The sequence below is a fragment of the Chlorocebus sabaeus genome, chromosome 28, assembly GCF_047675955.1.
Source record: "Chlorocebus sabaeus isolate Y175 chromosome 28, mChlSab1.0.hap1, whole genome shotgun sequence".
NCBI lineage: Eukaryota > Metazoa > Chordata > Mammalia > Primates > Cercopithecidae > Chlorocebus > Chlorocebus sabaeus.
The window spans coordinates 2,917,592-2,935,197 of NC_132931.1; positions in this window are offsets into that span (position 1 = coordinate 2,917,592).

Sequence of the window (17,606 nt, forward strand, 5' to 3'; positions counted from 1 at the left end):
ATGGCGTGAACCCGGGAGGTGGAGCTTGCAGTGAGCCGAGATCTCGCCACTGCACTCCAGCCTGGGCAACAGAGCCAGACTCCGTCTCATAAAAAAAGAGAAAAACAAAAAAAAGAACTAGGGCAGTGAGTTCCTCCTACTCTTTCTGATTCATGTGCTTTCCAGGGAAGCAGAACCTGGAACTCGTTAGAAATTAATCTTCTGAGGCCACATCACAGCCTATGCAATCAGAAACTCTGGAGATGCCCAAAGCCACAAGTCCATGGTAATTCTGATGCTCCTCAAGTTTAGGGACCATTGTCTTAGTAACACTTTTTCAGAGTGATGGATATTGAGATCAATACATAACTGCAATTATTATAAGAATCACCAAGTGCCTTATACATGTAAAGATGCCTAGAGCTCACCTCAAACCTACTGAATTTGAATGGAGAATGGCGTGAACCTGGGAAGCGGAGTTTGCAGTGAGCCGAGATCATGCCACTGCACTCCAGCCTGGGCAACAGAGCGAGACTCCGTCTCAAAAAAAAAAAAGAAAAATAAAAAGAAAAAGAAAGGAGGCATAGCCTGGCATGGTGGCTCACACCTGTAATCCCAACACTTTAGGAGGCCAAGGTGGGACAATTGCTTGAGGTCAGGAGTTCGAGACCAGCCTGGTCAACATAGTGAGACCCTGTCTTCAAAAAATAAAAAATAGGCATGGTGGCTCACGCCTGTAGTCCCAGTTACTCAGGAAGTTGAGGCAGGAGAATCTCTTGAACCTGGGATGTAGAGGTTACAGTGAGCCGAGATTGCACCACTGCACTCCAGCCTGGGGGACAAAGCAAGACTCCATCTCAAAAAAATAAAATAAAAATAAAGTTGTATTGACACACCCTTAAAGTCCCAGCTACCTGAGAGGCTGAGGCAGGAGAATTGCTTGAGCCCAGGAGTTTGACGCTGCAATGAGCTTTGATCACACCACTGCCCTCCAGCTTGGGTGACAGACCTAGGCCCCATCTGAAAAAAGAGAAAAAAAAAAAAAGAAAGAAAGAAAGAAAAGAAAACGCAAAGAGCAGCCTCAAAAAGCAAAGGAAAAGCAGCAAGATTCCCCAAGAGGTGGAGGGATGGAGATGCTGAGCCTCCTGTGCATATGTGAACCTCAATGGGGCAGCTGGCAGAGCCCTGCTATTCCCCAGGTGTCTTGGGCAGAAAGTCCAGCATCCCAGAAGGCAGTGTCAGACCAGGCATGAGTGCACCATCCCAGAGAAGGGCTCAGTATGTGTCTCCTTCAGCCTCAACTCTACCCAGCCTTCTGAAATAAAGAGAACCCAACTTGACCCTCCATGTATTTGAACCTCTGATGTACAGGAACCACATGGAATGGTTTGTGCATTTGCTCCTCCCTCTGTATAAGCCTCTACGCACCGATAACCCCATGGAATGGCTTCTTCTTGGTTGGTGTCTCTCCAGTGCCAGTCTCTGGTCCCTCCACTAGCCTTCTCCTCTGAGGATGAAGTGACCAGTCTAGAAAACTGAATGTGGGGCCGGGTGCAATGGCTCATGCCTGTAATTCCAGCACTTTGGGAGACCGAGGCAGGTGGATCACTAGGTCAGGAGTTCAAGACCAGCTTCGCCAACATGGTGAAACCCCATCTCTATTAAAAATACAAAAACTAGCTTGACATGGTGGCGGGCACCTCTAATCCCAGCTACTCGGGAGACTGAGGCAAGAGAATCTCTCCAAGTTGAACTCATGTGGTTTTGCTCCTTAACTTGAGTTTTCTCTAAGATTTCTGGAAGACCTTATAGCTCTGTCTTCAGCAACCTCTGCTGGTTGCTTATTTTGACTCTAGGAAACTTTAAGGTAATCTATCCTATTAAACCCAAATAGAATGTTGGCTAGAGTTTTAGCATCAGCCCCTACCAAAGAATAGTTTATCTTGCCTGAGAAGTATAAAATCAAATATCCACGTCAATGGAGGGAATTTTCTTTGCTTCGCTTTCAGAATAAAATATGCTTTGAACTCCTTTACTGGAGGAAATAAAAAATAAATAAAAATAAAAGCAAAATGTCTTCAGTTGAATCACTTTGGAAAGACCACTGCCCCAGCCTTCTCTCAGCAAGCTTGGAGGCTTCAGAATTTGTATGAGAGTGTCTCAGCATCGAGCTATTTTCCAAGTGTAACAACGTATTAACACCTGTCACCATATTGAAAGACCTGAGAATCAGTTTATGCTCACTTGTCAGGACGGAAACCTTTAGTGTAAAAACTGATGAGACATATGAGAGAGCCTCACAACACAACTTGATTAGTTTCCAAATATATTTTAGCAGAACCACAGAGATTTATATACGCACAGGGATTAGAACCTGGCTCTTCCTGATGAGCCCGTTCTTGCCTGCCACGCTATGAAGCAAAGAGGGACAGCTATTCTTAGGAACCATTTTCTATTTTTCCATCAGTGGTAATTTTCTCTATGCTTTTCCTTACTTTATCATTTATTTGTGGTGTAAAGGCCATTCAAGAAGGTATAAGCAGGTTGGGCATGGTGGCTCATACCTGTAATACAGAAAGCCAAGGTGAGAGGATTGTTTGAGGCTAGGAATTCAAGACCAGCCTGCACAACATAGTGAGGCTCCGTCTCTGTAAAACAAATTCTTTATAATTAGCTGGGCATGGTGGTGTGCACCTGTAGTTCCAGTTATTTGGGAGACTGGGCAGGAGGTTTGCTTGAGCCCAGGTGTTAGGGCTTGCAATGAGCTGTGATTGTACCACTGCACTCCAGCGTGAGTGACAGAGCAAAACTGCAAAATAAATAAATGAAGTTAAAATATAATGCTTCATTATATTATTATATATTATTTTTCTTTCCTATGTTTCCATTAAAATGATCTTGAAGATGTACAAATAGAGGGACAAAATTCAACACTGGAAACCAAAGATAAAAATTTAGAAGAAAATTTCTGATAACCACAGAACCAGAAAGAAATTCAACGGATGATTAACTTAAATGCTACCTTCTGAACCATAGTAATTCTGCCAACCTACAACCAATGGGGAGTCTATAGCCAGCTTAAAATAGAACAGCCTACATCTTTCCTTTCTGACATAGTAAGTGCCCTTTTCTTTCCTTTACTGCCCATGTCTGTGGTTTTTGGGAAATCAGAAGCCCTCTATCCTAGAGATATCTGCTATTCTTTCCTTGACTTCATCTGAGGAACACAGCCTAGGGCCTAACAGCTAATTTCTCATCAATACCAAGAAACTCAAAAGCTGTTAGGATGACATACTCAACATGCTGAAAGGAAATAAAACACTGTGAACCAAGAATTTTATATTGATCAAAACTAAAGTCAATATAAATGCATGTTTTGTTTGTAACTCTTTTTTCTGTCTGATCAAAAACACAACTCATAAAGTGAGAATTATAAATCTATGTTAAATGGGCACATAAAATATAAAGGTGTAATTTGTGAAAATAACAGCATAGAGGAAATGGACCAGATTTAGATGGGTTTGTTTACAGGTTAGTTCTACCAATATTTAAGGTAAAAATTCTAACAATTCTCTGCCATCTCTTTCAGAAGGCAGAAGCAGAGGGAATACTTCCTAACTCATTCTATAAGACCAGCATCACCCTAATATCAAAACAAAGCAAAGATATTACAATCAAAAAGACCAACGCATAACTTTCATGAAGATAGATGCAGAAATTCTCAAAATAATTAGCCAGTGTAATCCACCAATGTGTAAAAAGAATTATATACCACAATCAAATGGAATTTATCCAAGTTATGCAAAGCTGGCTTAGTATTTGAAAAATCAGCTAATGTAATCCATCACATCACTTTCTAAAGAAGAAAAAGTTAAAATAAAACAGATGTTGGCAAGGTTGCAGAGAAAAGCTAATTCTTATACACTATTGGTGGGAAAGTAAATTACTTCAGCCACTGTGGAAAGCACTTTGGAGATTTCTCAAATAACTTAAAATGAACTACCATTCAACCCAGCAATCCCATTACTGGGTGTATACCTAAAGGAAAATAAATCATTCTACCGGAAAGACGTCTGCACCCGTATGTTCATCACAGCACTATTCACAATAGCAAAGACATGGAATCAACCTAGGTGCCTGTCAGTGGTGAGCTGGATAAAGAAAATGTGATATATATACATCATGGAATACTATGCTGCATTAAAGAATGAAATTATGTCCTTTGTAACCACATGGATGCAGCTGGAGGCCATCATCTTAAGTGAATTAATGCAGGAACAGAAAACCAAATACCACATATTCTGGATTATAAGTAGGAGCCAAACATTGGGTACACATGGAGATAAATATGGGAACAATAGACACTGGGGACTACTGGAGGGGGACAGGGCTGAAAATCTACCTATTGGGTACTATGCTCACTACCTGGGTGATAAGCTCGTTCATACCCCAAACATTAGCTTCATGAAATATACCCATGTAACAAATCGGCACATGTACCTTCTGAACCTAAAATAAAAGTTTAAATTATGAAACAATAATGATAAAACAAAATAAATCAAACCAGGAGATTGAATTACCTTTCACCTATAGATGAAGACCTATTCCTGTACATGGCCAGCTATTAGGAGATCCAGTGTGGTCAAAGCATTTCTAATTTCTCAACATCCACCAGATCCTCAGCCTCACAACATGACTTATTTTTAGTATGTGGGGTTTTTGTCTGGGGGAGGCAGCATTACGATAACTATTAGTTCGAGTTTCATAGATAGCAATAAAATCCATTTGGTAACAACTAGTTTATTATTATTAAATAAAATATTTTTACTATAGGCTCTATTTATAGTGTTTAAATAAACTACATTCTAAATGTTAAAAAAAAGAAAATTACAAGTTTATATCAGTAGATGTAGAGAAAGCATTTGACAAAATCCAATATCTATTGATCATAAAAACTCTCAGTGAACTAGAAATAAAAAGGAATTTCCTCAATGTGATAAATACTACCTACAAAACACCTACATCTAACATCATACTTACTGATGAGACACATGAGGCTTTCCCACTAAGATCAGGAACAAGGCAAGGATACCCCTTCCCACCACTGCTTTTCAACATCATACTACAAATCGTACCTAATGTAATAAAGCATAAAAAGGAAATAAAAGGTATACTGATTGGTAAGAAAGAAATGAAACTGTCTTTATTCACAGATGACATGATAGTCTAAGAAGAAAATCTGAAATAACTGACAAAAACAACTCTTGGAGCTAATAAATGATTATAGCAAGGGTGCAGGATATAAGATTAATATACAAAAAATCAATCACTTTCCTATACACCAGCAATAAACAAGTGGAAACTGGTATTAAAAACACAATGCCACTTTCATTAGTACCCCCCAAAATAATATACAGCAAAGTATGTATAGGATCAATGTGAGGAAAACTACAAAACTCTAATGAAAGAAATCAAATAATAGCTAAATAAATGGAGAGCCATTCCATGTTCATAGACAGAAAGATTAAATACTGTCAAGATGTCAGTTCTTCCCAACTTGATCTATAGCATCAATGCAATTCCAATCAAAATCACAGCCAATTATGTTGCGATGTTGACAAACTGGTTTTACAATTTATTTTGAAGAAGCAAAAAACTCATAGTGGCCACCACATTATGAATTGAGAAAAAGTTGGAGGACTGGCAGTACCTAGCTACAATAATCAAGATTGTATGGTATTAACTAAAAAAAAAAGACAAATAGATTTCTAGAACAGAATAGAGAGCTCAGAAATAGACCCACATAAATATAGTCAACCTTTCTTTTAAAAAGGAGCAAAAACAATTAACATAGAGGAAAAAAATAGTCTCAGCAAGTGGTGCTAGAACAACAGGACACCTACATGCAAAAACAACAACAAAAAAGAATCTAGTCACAGACTTTACACTCTTCACAAAAACTAACTTCAAATGGATCACAGGCCTAAATGTGAAAGACAAAACTATAAAATTCAAGGAGAAAACATATGAGAAAATCTAGATGACCTTGGGTTTAGCAGTGACTTTTTACATACAATATCAAAGGCACAATCCATAAAAGAAAGAAACGATAAGCTGAACTTCATTAAAATTAAAATTTATACTCTGTGAAAGGCACTGTCAAAAGAATGAAAGAAGTCACAGACTAGAAGAAAATATTTGCAAAAGACATTTAATAAAGGACTATTATCCAAAGCATACGAAGAATTTTTAAATGCAACAATAAGAAAACAAACAACCCAATTAAAAAAGAGACAAATACCTCAAAAGATACCTCCCAAAAGCAAATATACAGATGGAAAATAAGGATATGAAAAGATGTTCACATCGTATGTCATCATGGAAATGCAAATTAAAATAATGAGATACCACTAACCTATAAGAATAGCTCCAATCCAGAATATTGACAACATCAAGAATGTGAAGGAAAAAAATTTTCATTCATTGCTGGTAGGAATGAAAAATGGTACAATCACTTTGGAAGGCAGTTAGGCAGTTTTTTACAAAACTAAACATACTCTTGCCATATGATTCAGGAATCTTGTTTCTTGGAATTTAACCAAAGGAGGTGTAAACTTATGTCCACTCAAAAACCTGCCTATGGGGGTTTATAGCAGCTTCATTCATAGTTGGAAAGACATGGAAGCAGCCACGATCTCCTTCGATAGGTGAGTGAATAAATAAACTGTGGTACATCCAGGCAATGGAATATTATTCAGTATTTTAAAAAATGAGTTAGCAAGCCATAAAAAGATATGAAGACACCTCACATGCATATTACTATAGTAAATGAAAGAAGCAAGACTGGAAAGACTATATACTGTATTATTCCAATTATATAACAATCTAAAACAAGGCAAAACTATGGAAACCATAAAAAGATCAGTAGTTGCCAGGAATTAAAGGGAAAATAGCAATGAATAGGGAAGGCATAGAGGATTTTTAGGGCAAACATCCAAAACCATAGATGATACAACACCAAGAATGAAGCCTCATATACTCTATGGACTTTGGGTGATAATGATGTGTCCATGTAAGTTCATCAAGTGTAAGAAATATGTCACTCTTTTAGGGATGTTGATAATGGGAAATTCTGTGCATGTGTGAGGGCAGGGGATAAATAGAAAATCTTTGTACCTTTCACTCAGTTTTGCTGTGAACTTAAAACTGCTCTAAAGTAATAAGTCTTTAATAAAAAAAAAGGTAAGGGGGAGTGACACAAGCACGATGGCAGAATAGGAGTTTTCAGTACTCATTCACCCACAGGAACACTGATTTTGACAACCACCCACAGATGAGAGTCCATTTGTGAGAGCCTGGGAGTCCAGCAGAGAGGTCCCAGCACCTCACTGGAGCAAAAAAAACGAAAATAGATGCACTGAAAAGGGTAAGAAGAACAATTTCACTTTACTCATGTCACCACACCCCCAAGGCAGCACAGTTCAGTGCCAAGAGAACTCCTTGGCCTCTAGTTTCTCCCACAGGGGAAAGCAAAAACATAGTGAGTGTCTGTTTTCCTCAACCATGTGGAATGCTGTCCAAGATGTCCACTTCTTTTTTGTCTCATCCAGAACATGAAGGGGATTGGCACAGCCGAATAGTCTGGGACCAGATAAGAGCAATAATAAGAGACAGGGGCTCAAAGCATCTGGGACACAGAACTCAACAAAAGGCTGTTGTTTCTGCTAACTACCTCACATTTTTCTCCAGCAAGAGGCCTACCCATGAACGTAGTTAGGACGCAGCACGTGGAGATTTCCCCAACTAACTCATGCACTCACCCAGTATTTCATATACCCTTCTTTTCCCACAGCTGATACCCTGAGTGCATTCCCACTGATAGCACACTCAAGCACCTGCAGGTCATGCACAAGCACAGATAGACAACTGTCTCAGCCCTGCTAGATTGGGAAAAGGCATTTAACCTTGGATACTTTTGGGAACTGCCCGGGGAAAAATAACAGGACACTCTCAGCACCCAGCCTGCCTTTGCATAATTGAAAGAAGGCATACAATCCTAAGACCTTCTCCTCAAGAGACAGCAAGAGGACTAGAGTATATAAATGAAAATGTCTGAGAGACCCCCAAATTACAAGTCAGGCTGACTGGTGAAGGTTTTTCTCTTCTAAAGCCAGTCATTAAAGACTGGATGAGGTTACTACTTCTTCATATGTGAATACAGCAATGCAAGACTTCAAGAAACATGAAAAAATCAGTGAACGAAATCATCACCAAAGAAACTCAATAATAGTCCATTAACTGAGCCTATAGAAATGGATATCTCAAAACTGTCTGACAAAGAATTTAAAATAATTGTTTTAAAGGGCTCAGTGAGCTACAAAAGAACACAGATAAACAACTTAATGAAATCAGGAAATCAATACATAAACAAAATAAGTTCAACAAAGAAAAATTATTAAAGAGAACCAAACACAAAATCTAGAGGAGAAGAACACAATAGGAGAAATGAAAAATGCAATAGAGAACTTCAACAGCAGATTCCACCAAGTAAAAGAAAGAATCCATGAATTCAAAGCCAGATAATTTGAAATTATCCAGTCAGAGATGACAAAAGAAAAAAAAGAATAAAAAAGAATGAGGAAAGCATATGAGATTTAAGAAACACCATCAAGCAAACATATATATATATCTAGCTACATATTACAGTATATATATAGCTATATATATTGCAGTATATATATAGTTGTATATATTGCAGTATATATATATAGCAGAATATATATATTTTATATATACATATATATATATATATATATATATATATATATATATATATATATATAGCAGAAACCTAAGAAGAAGAGGTAGGGGCAGAAAACTTATTTAAAGAAATAGTGACTGAACACTTCCCAAATCTTGAGAGGGATATAGACATTCAACCTCATGAAGTTCAAAGCTGCCAAACTATATCAACACAAAGAATATTTACTGAGGCACATTGTAATTAAATTACCAAAAGTCAAAGACAGAATTTTGAATGTAGCCAGCAAGAGAAAAGCAAATGATCACATAGAAGGAGAACCTCCATAAGGCTATTAGTCAATTTCTCAGCAGAAATCTTGCAGGCTTGGAGAGAGTGGGATAGCATTTTAAAGTGCTGAAAGGAAAAAAAAAAAAAAAAAAAAAAAACCTGTCAACCAAGAATACTATACCCAGAGATACTTTCCTAGACAAACTGAAGGTGAGGAAGTTAATTCCCACTCTATCTGCCTTACAAAATAATGTTAAAGGGAATTCTTCAACTTGAAATTAAAAAAAGCTAACTAGTAACATGAAAACATAAGAAAATATAAAACCCACTGGTAAAGGTAAGTATATAGTTAATTCAGAATACTCTAATACTTTAATGGTGGTGTGTAAATCACTTTAAACTCTAGAATAAAGCTGAAAGTAACTAGAGCTACAACAATTTGCCAAAGGACATACAATATAAACGATGTAAATTGTGACACCAATAACTTAAAATGTTGGCAGAAATAAATAAATATGTTTTTGTGTGTAATCAAATTAAGTTGTTATCAGCTTGAAATATACTGTTATAACTATAAAATGTTTTATATATGTTTAAGAGTAACTACAAAGAAAAAACCTCTACTTAGATACACAAAAAAAAATCAGAGGAATAAAAGCATAACCCTAGAAAAAATTATCAAATCACAAAGAAAAACAGCAAGAGGGGCATAACGAACAAAGGAACACCAGATCGATAGAAAAACAATTAACAAAAGGCAATAGTAAATTCTTACCTATCAATAATTACTTTAAATGTGAATGGATTTAATTCACAGAAACACAGAGTGATTGACTGGCTAAAACACCATATCCAGCTATAACTACCTGCAAGAGACTTACTTCACCTTTAAGGACACACATAGACAGAAAGTGAGTGGATAGAACAGCTTATTCTACACAAATCATAACCAAAAGAGAGCAGGTTTGGCTGTCTTATATCAGACAAAATAGACTTTAAATCAAAAAGTGTTATAACAGCTAATGAAGCTCAGTGTGTAATACTAAAAGGATAAATCCATCAAGAGGTTATACTAACTTTATATATGTACTCAACACTGGAACACATAAATATATAAAGCAAATATTAATAGAACTGAAGAGAGAAATAGACAACAATACAATAATAGTAGGGAATCTCGGCACCCAACTGTAAACAATGAATAGACCATCCAGACTGAAAATTCTGTAGGGAAACAACAGATTGGAATACACTACATACCAAGTGGACCAAACAGACATGTACAGAACATTTCATACAATAGCAGCAGACTACACATTTTTCTTACGTGTACACAGACCATCTCTGGTATAGATCATATGTCGAGCACAAAACAAATCTTAACAAATTTAAGAGGAGTGAAATTATATCAATTATCTTTTTCGATATAAAACTAAAAGTCAGTATCAAGAGAAAAGTTTGAATTTTCACAAATGCGTGTAAACAACATATTCCAGGACAACAAGTAGGTTAAAGAAGAAAGCAACGGGTAAATCAAAGAATACTTTTAGACAAACAAAAATGGAAACACAACATGCCAACTTATGGTACGTAGCAAAAGAAGTTCTAAGAGGGAAGTTTATAGTGATAAACACCTATGTGGAAAAAAAGAAAGCTCTAAAATACACAACTTAAATTTACATCTCAAGGAATTAGAAAAATAAGAACATAGTAAGCCCGAAGTCAGCAGAAGGAAGGAAATAAAGATGAAAGCAACAATAAATGAAATAGAGACTAGAAGAACAAAAGTTTAATAAAAGTAAAAAGTCATTTAAAAATAAATAAATAAAACTGGCAAATTTTAGCTAGAATTACCAAGGAAAGAGAGAGAAAACGCAAATTTAACAATTATAAATGAGACCAGGCACAGTGGCTCACACCTATAATGCTAGCACTTTGGGAGGCCAAGGTGGGCAGATCACTCGAGGTCAGGAGTTCAAAGCCAGCCTGGCCAACACGGTGAAATCTGGTCTCTACTAAAAGATACAAAAAAAAAAAAAAAACTAAACTAAAGTAAATAGCTAGGTGTGGTGGCAGACACTTGTAATTCCAGGTACTCAGGAGGCTGAGGCAGGAGAAGGAGAATTGCTTGAACCCAGGAGGCAGAGGTTGCAGTGAGCCAAGATTGTACCACTGTACTCCAGTCAGGGTGACAGAGCAAGACTCCAGCTAAAAAAAAAAAAAAAAAAAATTATAATTGAGAGAAGACACACTACAACTTATGACACAGTAATACAAAGGATTATAAGAGACTCTCATAAATAAATATACACCAACAAATTGGATAACCTAGAAGAAATAGATAAACTCTTAGAAACATACAACCTACAAAGACTGAATCATAAAGAACTAGAAAACAGACCAATAATGAGTAAGGAGACTGAATTAGTCATCAGAATAGCCCAAAAAAGAAAAGCACAGAGTCAGATGGATTCACTTGTGAATTCTACCAAACATTTAAAACAGAATTAATGTCAACCCTTTTCAAATTCTTTCAACAAATTGAAGATGAGGGGACACTTATAAATTCATTTTATAAGGCCAGTATTACCCTGATACCAAAACCAGAAAGAACACTATAAGAAAAGAAAATTACAGTCAAAATCCTCAACAAAATACTATCCATCTGAACTCAATAACACATCAAAAATATCATACATCACAATGAAATGAGATACATCCCTGGGACACAAGGGTGATTCAACCTATACAAATCAGTACGTAAGATACGCCCATTAATAGAATGAAGAATAAAAATCAGATCACCTCACACCTGTAATCCCAGGACTTTGGGAGACCAGGGTGGGCAGATCAGGAGGTCAGGCGATCAAGACCATCCTGGCTAATATGGTGAAACCCTGTCTCTATTAAAAATACAAAAACTTAGCCAGGCATGGTGGGTCATGCCTGTAGTCCCAGCTACTTGGGAGGCTGACGCAGGAGAATCGCTTGAACCCAGGAGGCAGAGGTTGCAGTGAGCCGAGATCGCACCACTGCACTGCAGCCTGGGTGACAGAGCAAGACTCCGGAAAAAAAAAAAAAAAAATCAGATCATCATCTCAATACTGGCAAAAAAAAAAAAAAGAAAAAGAAAAAAGAAAAAAAAATTGGCAAAATTTGACAACATCCTTTAATGGTTAAAAAAAAAAAAAAACTTCTCTATAAGTTAGATACAGAAGGAATGTTACCTCAGCATACTAAAGCCTACATATGATGAACCCACAGATAACATCATCCTCAATGGTGAATAGTTGAAGGCTTTCACTCTAACATCAGTAACAAGACAAGGATTCCCACCCTTACCACTTTTGTTCAACATGGTATTGTAAGTTCTAGTCTGAGCAATTAAGAAAAGATATAAAAGGTATCTGAATCATGGAGAAAGAAGTAAAATGGTATCTGTTTGCAGATGACATAATCTGATATATAGAAAACCTAGATACGTGACCACAAACCTGTTAGAACAAATAAGCAAATTTAGTAAAGTTGCAGGATTCAAAATTTACATGCAAAAATCAGTTGTGTTTCCATATACACTAAGAACAAATTACCTAGAAAAAGAAATTTTAAAATTTCCATTTATAGTAGTATCAAAAACAATACAATACTTAGGAAGAAATTTAATCAAGGAAGTGAAAGATCTGTGCACCAGAAACTATGTATGACATTTATGAAAGAAATTGAAGAAGGCACAAATAGATGGAAAACCATCCTTTGTACATGGACTGGAAGAATTAATATTATGAAAATGTCCATACTACCCAAAGTGATCTACAGATTCCATGTAATCCCCATCAAAATTCCAATGAAGTACTTTGCAGAAATAAAAAATTCTAAAATTTGTATAGAACTACAAAAGGCCCAAATAAACTAAAGCAATCTTGAGAAAAAAAGGTGAAGGTATCATAATACCTGAGTGCAAAATATATTACAAAGCTTTACTAATCAAAATAGCATGGCACTGGCATAAAAATAGATGCAATAACCAATGAAATAGAACAAAGAGCCCAGAAATAAACCTACACATTTATAATCAATTAACTTTCAACAAAGGTGCCCAAAACACACAGTGAGTAAAGGACAGTTTTCAATACATGGCGTTGAGAAAATGGAATTTTCACATGCAGAATGAAATTGGACCCTCATATCACAATACATATGAAAATCAACTCAAAATTGATTACATCAATTAAAGACTTGAATATGAGACTTAAAACTTTAAAACTACTTGGAGAAAAACATAGACAAATAGCTCCATGACATTGGCCTGGGCAATGATTTTTGGATACCACCCTCAAAGCACAGGCAACAAAAGCAAAAATAGACAAATGGGACTGCATCAAACTGAAAAGTTTCTGCACATCAAAGGAAACAATCAACAGAGGGAAGAGACGAATTGTGGATTGGGACAAAATATTTGCGTAGCACACCCCTGTTTATGGGTTCATATCCAAAATATATAAGGAATTCAAACAATTCAATAGCCAAAGACAGAAAACCTCCCCAAACAAAAGAAAAATCCAAAATAACCTCATTTTTTAAATGGACAAAGACCTAAATAAACATTTCTCCAAAGAAGACATACAGATGGCCAACAGGTATATGAAAATGTGCTCAATATCACTAATCTTCAGAGAAATGTAAATAAAAACCACAATGAGATATGTATTAGTCCGTTTTCATACTGCTGATAAAGACATACCCAAGACTCAGTAATGTATAAAGAAAAAGAGGTTTAATGGACTTACAGTTCCACATGGCTGGGGAGGCCTCACAATCATGGTGGAAGGTAAAAGGCACGTCTTACGTGGTAGAGGGCAGGAGAGAGAATGAGAGCCAAGCAAAAGGGGAAACTCTTTATAAAGTCATCAGATCTCATGAGACTTATTTGCTACCTCGAGAATAGTATGGGGGAAACCACTCCCATGATTCAACTACCTCCCACTGGATCTCTCCCACAACAGGTGGGAATTACAGGAGCTACAATTCAAGATGAGATTTGGGTGGGGACACGGTCAAACCATATCAAGATATGACCTCATACCTGTTAGACTGGTTATTTTCAAAAGCAAAAAAACAAGTGTTAGCAAATATGTGGGGAAAAAGGAACCCTTGCACAATGTTAGTGAAGTCCAGCCATTATGGAAAACAGTATGGAGACTCCTCAAAAAATTAAAAATATAGTAATCATATGATCCAGCACTTCTGGGTATATATCCAGAGGAAATGAAATCAGTGTCTCGCAGAGATATCATCACTCCTATGTTCACTTCAGCATTATTCATGATATCCAAAATATGGAAACAACATGACTGTCCATTGATGGATGAATGGATAAAATGTGCAGTACATACACAATAAAATATCGTTCCGCCTTACAAAAGAATGGAAGCCTGGCATTAGTGATAACATGAATGAACCCGGAAGACATTATATGAAGTGAAATAAGCCAGACACAGAAAGAAAAATGCTATATGATCTCACTTATATGTGGAATCTAAAATAGTCTAACTGATAAAAGCAGAAAGTAGAATGGTGGTTGCCAGGGGCTGGGTGTCAGGGGAGATAGGGACATATAGGTCAAAGGGTACAAAGTTTCAGCTATGCAGGATGAACAGGTCCTGGAGAACTGGTGGTTGGCATGTTGACTCTAGTTAATAATACTGGATTGTATACTGGAAGTTTGCTGAAAGAGTAAGTAGATCTTAAGTGTTCTCACACACAAAAAAAAACTATATGAGGTGATGAATATGTCTATTAGCTGGATTGTGGTGATCATTTAACAATATCCACGTATATCAAACATCACATTGTATACTTCAATGTGTACAATTTTTATTTGTCAATTGTACCTACATAAATCTGGGGAGAAACAGTTGCTAAAACTTTTTCAAATTTGATGAAAACTATAACCATAGATTCGAGCAGCTCAATGAATCCCAAACACAAGAAACATGAAGAATTTTACACTAAGTTGCTTAAATCAAGTAATAAAGATTAAAAAAAAATTCAACATCAAGGGGGAAAAAAGACATTATAGGCCAGGTGTGGTGGCTCACGCCTGTAATCTCAGCACTTTGGGAGGCCAAGATGGGCAGATCACCTGAGGTCAGGAGTTCAAGAGCAGCCTGGCCAACGTGGCAAAACCTTATATCTACTAAAAATACAAAACCTAGCTGGGCATGGTGGCACGCACCTGTAGTCCCAGCTACTCAAGGGGCTGAGGCAGGAGAATTGCTTGAACCTAGGAGGTGGAGGCTGCAGTGAGCTGAGATCGCACCACTGCACTCCAGCCTGGGTGACAGAGCAAGACACTGTCTTAAAATAATAATAATAATAATAATAATAATAAGAAGAAGAAGAAGAAGAAGAAGAAGACGACATTATACACAAAGAACCAAAGATAAGAATGACTAAAGACATCAGGAATCATTCTAGAAAATAGTGGAGCAATTTCTTTAAAAGACTGAGAACAAAGTATCAACCTAGATTTTTACCCAGTAAAAAAAAATCACAGTCATGGTGGAAGATGAAGGAGGAGCAAAGGCACATCTTACATGGTGGCAGGCAAAAAGAGCATGTGCAGGAGAACTCCCCTTTATGAAACCATCAGATCCTGTGAGACTTATTTACTATCACAAGAACAGCATGATTTAATTACCTTCCACCAGGTCCCTCGCGCATCACATGGGGATTATGGGAGGTACAATTCAGGATGAGATTTGGGTGGGGACACAGCCAAACCACATCACCCAGAGAGAAGTACTGAGCTCAGGGTTATGCACCAAGTAGTTAATGGCAGAACTAGGACAGGAACCAGGTCCCCAAGCCCTGGCCCTGCCTCTTACCCACAGTGCACAACTTTCCCTCTCAGCCTCCAGACAGCCGCAGAATCTCCCACTTCCCAGAATGAGTCTGAGTCCGGCTTCAGCCCAGCCAATGAAGATGCTGATGTGTTTCCTCCATGCATGGACCCTGGAATGTCCTCATGAGGGATTTTCCCCTCTCCGGGACTCATCACCTCACAGGGCTTAGCTGCGAGGTTCTGGTTGCCACTTCAGGCTGAGGACTGAGAGAGGGAGAAGAAGGAACTTATCCTGGAGAAGGAAGGGTCTTAAGAGAACATGGAAGTTGCTGGGCACAGTGGCTCTTGCCTGTAATCCCAGCACTTTGGGAGGTCAAGACAGGCAGATCAGTTGAGCTCAGGAGTTCAAGACGAGCTTTGGCAACATGGTGAAACCTGGTCTCTACTAAAAATACAAGAAATTTTCTGGGCGTGGTGGTGCATGCCTGTAGTTCCAGCTACTTGGGAGGATGAAGTGGGAGGATCGCTTAATCCCAGGAGGCAGAGGTTGCAGTGAGCCGAGACTGCGCCACTGCACTTCGGCCTGGGTGACAGAGTGAGGCCCTGTCTCACAAAGACAGAGAGAGAGAAAGAGAGAGAACGAAAGATAACACAGAAGCTAGGGGAAAGGCTGAGGCAGGAAAGCTATTCCAGATGGTGGAAGCTGCCAGACTGGAAGGAGGGGGAGGAGGGGAGGGGAGAAGCAGACAGGAAGTGGTTGAAGTAAGGGGCATAGAGTCAGGGAAAGAGAGAGAAGTCCCCCTCCTCTCCTTCTAATGCCCATTGTCAACCTAGGGCTGCAGAGGGTTTCAAGGGACCTACAAGCCTTTTGAGGTGACTGTCCCAAAATACCACGCCAAACCTTTGTCCCTGCCTGCTATTCCATCATCAAAGATAAGCTGAGTGGGGAAATTCACGGTTTCCTGGGGTCTCCTAGGAACATGCAAATCGTTCGGAGCAGGAATTTGATGCCAGAGGTTCCTAACCCTGGCTGCACATTTGAATCATCTGGGGAACTTTTAAAAAATATTGCTGCAACGCTCCACCGCAGACCGATTACTTCTCAATGAGGAGGGGGAGGAAAGTGCCCAGGCCATAATATTTTAAGGCTCCCCAGGCAGTTTTAGTGTTTGAGCCAGGGAAATTTGAGAGCCTGGACTGTTTGACTCTTTGAAATGTCAGAGCAGAAAAGGACTTAGAAGTCACAGAAGACTTTTTAGCAGATGGGGAAACTGAGGCCTGGAGACAGATGCACCCTGGGGAATCTGTGGCAGAGGCCAAGCTAGAAGGCTGCTGCTTCTTCCATCAAGGCTCCCTCTAGAAGCTCCGAGAACAGTGTGGAGGAAAGAGAATAGAGAGGAATTAGGTGGAGGAGAGGGGCAGGCATGAGGCACGTGGGGGCGAGACCAGGCACTCAAAGGCCAGTGGTTGTCTGCTGTGGTGATGTGTGTCTGAGTCTCAGCTACTCTGCTGGCTAAGGCAGGGAGATTCCTTCAGTCCAGAAGTCTGAATCCTGTCTGGGCAATGGGTGACATAGCAAGACCCCATCAAGACAGAAAGAGAGAAAGAAAGAAAGGAAAGAAAACAGAAAGAAAAGAAAGAGAAAGAAAGAAAGAAAGAAAGAAAGAAAGAAAGAAAGAAAGAAAGAAAGAAAGAAAGAAAGAAAGAAAGAAAGAAAGAAAGAGAAAGAGAGAGAGAGAGAGAAAGAAAGAA